Here is a 6,000-nt window from a genome sequence, read left to right as displayed (position 1 = left end):
AAAATATTTAGACATAAAATTTCATATCATTATTTGTCGTAAAGCAAACGGAGCCTTAGAAGTTAGAATCTCTTTACGTGGCCGGCAGCCTGGCATTGTATTATCCACTGAATTGGGTCATTCAACCACGTGTCCGCGTGCTAGATTGAGATTCTTTTTTTCAGTCGAAAGATTGAGACGGTGAGCATGCGGACAAGCGCGGTATCTCTTGAAAGCTCCTATTCTCCTGCCACTTTTTTCGGATATGTGGGTAGATATTCTGACCTAATTTGCTCCTCGATGGACCAAAAAATAAAAAGAACATATTTCTAGCGAAGATATACTAATGTTTCGGCGACAACACAGTAACCTCGGACCACAGCTCTTGATATCGACCACACATTCCATTTCGACACACGAATTGCGAGTATCACACTAGTCGATTACGTATTGCGGCCTATCGGATTCATGGTCAGTTCAAATTAAAGCACCACTATAGTGTTAGAGGTGGTTGTATTTGGCATGCAATCGAAGAGACCTAAACGGTATTTGGTTTTCATCTATCTAGATTGTCCCACCCATCTTTTGGACTAAAATAGTGAATTGTGCATTTTAGTGTTGGAACAGCAACGGAATGTAGGAAAAATACGATTATAGAGAGGAGTACTTCGAGGAGGTTCTTTTTTATTTCTTTATTTTTTGAATTATAGAGACACGTTATTTATAGACAAGGAAAACAGCTGCAAGAAAACTGAAAGGACATGAACTCAAGAATTATATCGGTTCTGCTCATTCGGCCAATAACCCTTAATAACAATAACATTAAAGTCAGAAATTGCAGCGTAACGAAAAGTCACGTCGAGTCATTAATCCATTATTACAACAACTCATGTCTATTAAGGACAAAGAAACTGCTGAAACAATGATCCGAAGAGGCGTGTTGAATCCATAATTACAACAGTTAGAACCCTACCAAGCGGTTGCTTTTTTAATCCTTTCACGTGCGAATATGCGAACATGAAATATTAATGAATAAATGTACTTGTTCCCCACTAAGCCTGTTCGTGCAATAGAAAGACAACAATGTCATGTGACCATGTACGAGAGGTCGTTATCACGCAAAAAGAAGATAGCTAAGAAAGGAAATCAAGAATCTTGGAATTTCGAAATCACGGCATACTGGTCCGAATCCACACGCTATGGCTGCTTGATATCCATCTTGTTCCCATTCTTTTGCGAAACTATGCCGAGCATAACAACAAGTTCTTACATAGACCGAATCCACGCGGCATGCATCAAAGATCTCGAACAAGAATAAGGTATCGCAAGAGCTAAAAATATCGCTGTAATGATGATTGTTTAGATACATTCTTCTAAATCAACTCAATTGCAGATCATTAAAACTTCACGGGCTATCCAAAAATTCATAAACCTATTACACTATTGTCAATTGAGCCTTAGACCTTTTCGGGTTTTGTCAATTGAAATCTTCCGAACAATTTTAGCCGGAAATTGCTAACGTTGATAATTATTAATAATAGTTTAATATTCTCTGTTGAATTTTTTGAATTTATTTATTTTTTATTTTATTTTCTTTGTTTATTTTTTCTTAAAGTGGTTGATAAGGTCGTCGGGCCCTCCCTCGCTGGCCGCCGGCTAGGCCTTCAGCATCCAACTAAAGCGAGAGGATCCATATCCATAAGCTAATACGCTAAACAAAAACGTGGGAAATCATCCCTAATCGGTAAGCGTCACGAGACTGACATTTCCCACTATTTATAATACTTTCCTCGGTCCTTTCCCGTGCATGCGGTGCTGTTTCGATGGACGGCCCTACGACAAATGTTCACGAGGAAAACACAGTCGCACATCGCCTTCACTTTGCAAATTAAACTTTTGTTTTTGGTTTACATGGGCGTCGATGGAGTTGGCGCATTGGCTCTCTGAAAGGACTCGTTTCTTATTTAAGTCGAAAAGGACGAGCTTTCATGTCCTTGGCCACTCGTCGTGGAGTTGGGTTTCTCCTTTTCCAAAGTCGGGACGCGATGTCGTATTATCAGATCACTATTCTTTCTTCTCTCTCTCTTTGCCCACTTCGATGTCGATGACTCTTGTGGCAGGCACCTAGTTTGGTTCTTAGTAGTGCAATTCCCTTTATGGCCACTACCTTTGTGCGCACTTGGAAGAAAAGGAAGGCCATTCGTTTTTATCGAAAACTTTCATGGGGGATATAATGCTCAGTAGCTTCCAAAGAGAAAATGTTGACTGGTTTTATGATAACACATCATCAACTGACAAGTGAGATGAAGCCTAGATCCGAGAATGCAATATGGTGTGAATGGAAGAAAATATGGCTTGGGGCCACCACAAGGCTGACCAGAGGAGGTAGAGGAGCGATCGACATAGGAAGCCGACAATGAATGCAAACTAAACAGATCATAGGAAGATTGCCAACTTGGTTGATCATGTGAGAACTGTCCACTTTGTCCCCGACTAAATCTTTGGCCTCTGGAATTACGTCCACCCCAAGACCCTCGAAACAGTGAACCGGGTGAAGAGGCATGACTGATCGAAGCGTGATTAAATATCGGATGAAGATAATGCATTCGCTTTTTGAAGAAATATTTCTTCTTGAACGAGGAAGCGTCACCGCAAATCACCGAAGGAAAGAATTATGGGATCCTTTGCGGTGACAAAAGGATCGTACTCAGATGAGAGCCCATTGAGGGCTTGAATCAACAAGTCCTTGTCAAAGATGGAACAATTGATTGCGGTAAGATAGTCCGCAATTGACTTCAGATGCCAAAGATAACTGTACATTGACCATTCGGATTTCTTATCAGCATTATGAAAATCAAGTTTTAGTCCAATTTCCTTGGCTGCACAGCGATCAATAAAGCGTCATCCCAAAGCAAGCCAAATCTCCCGAAATGTCCGAAGGTCATGAACTTGATGGAAAATCTTGAATATGAGGGTTGAGTTAACCAAACTACGAATGCATTATTTATCTCGACCTAAGTGTAATAAGAGGTACTGACCGCCACAGTGCCATTCTGATCATTGATAAGCTTTAGTGGCCACTGAAAAGGCCCATTCACGTAACCTAGCATATCATTGTAGATTAGAATAGGTTCAAACTAAGATTGCTATGAAAGATGATTATATGCATCGAGTTTCATGGAGATGAGACTTGTGATGTTGAGAAAAACAAGAGACGGCGAGGTTGATTGCACGACCTTAATTTGAGTAGCAGAGAAGAGGAAAGAACAGGTGAAAGTGGCCACAATGTTGTTGAGAGGTGATGGGAAATGGGGATTAACAAAGAGAGGATAAACAAAAAGAAAAAAAATGACCGGGGCCCAGGCTCGTGTAATCTGGGCCTAACCAGTGCTTGGGCCCATTCCTATCGGGTCAGACCAATGCCCAGGTCGCCTGCACATAGGCTTGGATCCATCAAAGTTGGGCCCCATCGCCCATGCTTGAGTCCATCAAGGCTAGGTGAGGGTCCATGGCACCATAGCTCGAGTGCGCAGCACCAAGGTCTGGCACAAACATTTGGATCTCAAGCTTGGCCTCTGTAGACCCAGGCTCAAGCACTGTCGAGGTCCCAGGCACTACCTTGATGGCTTGGCCTTAGCGTTTTGAACACAGGCACTAGCATCAGGGTCCTCAACTCGGCCTCAATGGACCCGAGCACGGATGTCAAGGACCTTACCGTAGCCTCGATGGACCTAGGCATGATTGCTGAGGTCCCAATCATGGCCTCGATGGACCCAAGTTTGGGTGCTAGGGTACAGGGCTAGGCATCTATGGACCCAGACATAGGCGTCGAGGACCTAGGCTCGACCTCCATGTCACCAGGTCCGGCATCCGGGAACGATTATTGGGGTTCCTGTGCCCAAATTTTGATACCTAGTTATCTCTAGAAAATGATTATTTTTCTTGAATTTAAGCTTTGGTGAGAAAACCTTTTTCGTTGACTAGGAAAACATTTTCAGTAGACTTATTTTCCTAAGTGATCCAGATGGTGAAATTTTTTTTCCGAGAAAATAATTTCTGCGAAATAAATTGAGCCGTTTTTTTTGTTCAAGTTTCCAACATATTCCGAGAACAAATTAGCAAATAAAATGGCCCAAACTTAATGTGATTGGATCGGGTCTATTTAGCTAATCGCTTCGGCCCCGTTTCCCTTGCTAGACCAACCCGCTGGGCAAGCCATTCGGGCTAGACCCATTTGACTATTCGGGCTGGAAATGTTCAACGCATTTTGAATGACAAAATTGTTGCACGACAACCTCGTGCGCCATCACAAAAATTATCACGTGCATGCATAGGCGCACACTGGAACGATCTCGATTCAAGTACTCAGACTAGGGGGATTGCGATGTCATGCTGCTCATGGTCCTAGCGTTCCATCTATCAGATTTTGCCGTAGTTATAGCAATTTTTTTGGCCTTACAGAATTACGGATCGATAAAAAGAAAGATTGGGAGTAATTCCCTTGATTAAGAGCGGGAAGGAATTCACCGTTTGATAGGCTCGAGGATGGAGGTTGTGGCTACTTCTGCCGTTCTGCAGTGGAGACGGCCAAGCTGGATTCTCGGTGTCGACGGATGGCCAGGCGGACTGGTGGCTACGGAAGGAGGCATAGAGAAAAACCCAAATTTTAATTTCTTTTGTTCCAAATCAATAGCCATAGGCCAAGCGGTAAAATACGGTATAATTAGTGGTGGCAAAATGGGTATAGAACTCATATATAAATACATATTTTATAGTGGTGGATCATAAATAGGTTACCTTAAATTTTAAAAACAAGTTTAAGTAGATCATAAATAAGTTACGTAGAAACTTAATAGGTTTAAATGGGTCATAAATTGGTTAGCTAAGATAACTATATTATCTGAGTCATACATAGGTTTTTTTTTAAATATTTTTAAAAAATCGAATGTGTCAGTACTTTAATATTTTATTTTTTGATATTTCTCTTATTTTTTCCTTAGCTCGATAGCCTCGGGCGGGGCTCATGCTTGTTGGGATCCCGCGAACCTCGAGCTCGCCGGGAACAACCACGTCTCCGGTTTGGTTGTGGGACCGGTGGCCGTCACTAAGGCTCGGTGATCAGCAGAGGAAGGATGAAGAGAAAAGAAAAGACAAATAAAAAATAAAAATGAAAAAGAAAATAAAAAGAAAACTATAATTTAAAATTAAAAAAAAATTTAACCTCAATGAATCTAGGCACGTGCATTGAGGACTCGGGGCTTGGCATCGATGTTACCGGGCTTGGCATCCTAGGAATGGGCATTGGTGTCCCCGCCTCGGTATTACCGCAAAGCCCTCACCTCTCTTAGAAGAAAAAAAAAAATCATTGGGAATATAGTTTTTAAAAAACTAAGAAACAAAATTTTCTAGATTGGATAAAATATGAAGTATTTTTACAATATAAGTCGGGTTGGGTATGGGTTAGTTATGAGTTGCTAAATTTGTATTGTATGAAAAATTGGTCAAAAAGGATTAAATGAATCAATTTGGATCGAACTATTTTTAACCCGACCCATCATACCTGTTTGATAGCTTTAGACATGAGTAATTAAGCACTTGTCATATCACCATCTGACATAGTACTATAAACCGCGGAATATTTTTGCGCTTCGAAAAGGGCTACCTAAATGTCATCAAAACTATCCAAGCTGAGACGAATCCTCATTAATATGAGTTTGAGAAGTACAGACTGTTCATTCGAAATCTAGCAGAGTCGAGCTGAATAAGAACCTACAAAATGAATCGTGAAGATAGAAAAGGACAACGAATGTTGTGTCCCAAACTTGAAGTGATCGGGTCGGGTCTGTTTAGCCGATACCTTGGGCCCCATTTCCCTTGTAAAAAAGCAACCTGCTGGGCAAGCCATCCGGGCCAGACCCATTTGACTATTCGGATCAGAAATGTCCAATGTATTAAGCTTTCTTATCATTACATAGGAAGCACTCCGTGCTTCTCTCCGGACGTTCCGTGCCGATGTCAGAT

Source organism: Rhodamnia argentea, chromosome 9, assembly GCF_020921035.1.
Source record: "Rhodamnia argentea isolate NSW1041297 chromosome 9, ASM2092103v1, whole genome shotgun sequence".
Lineage (NCBI taxonomy): Eukaryota > Viridiplantae > Streptophyta > Magnoliopsida > Myrtales > Myrtaceae > Rhodamnia > Rhodamnia argentea.
Note: the sequence above shows the minus strand (reverse complement) of the source record.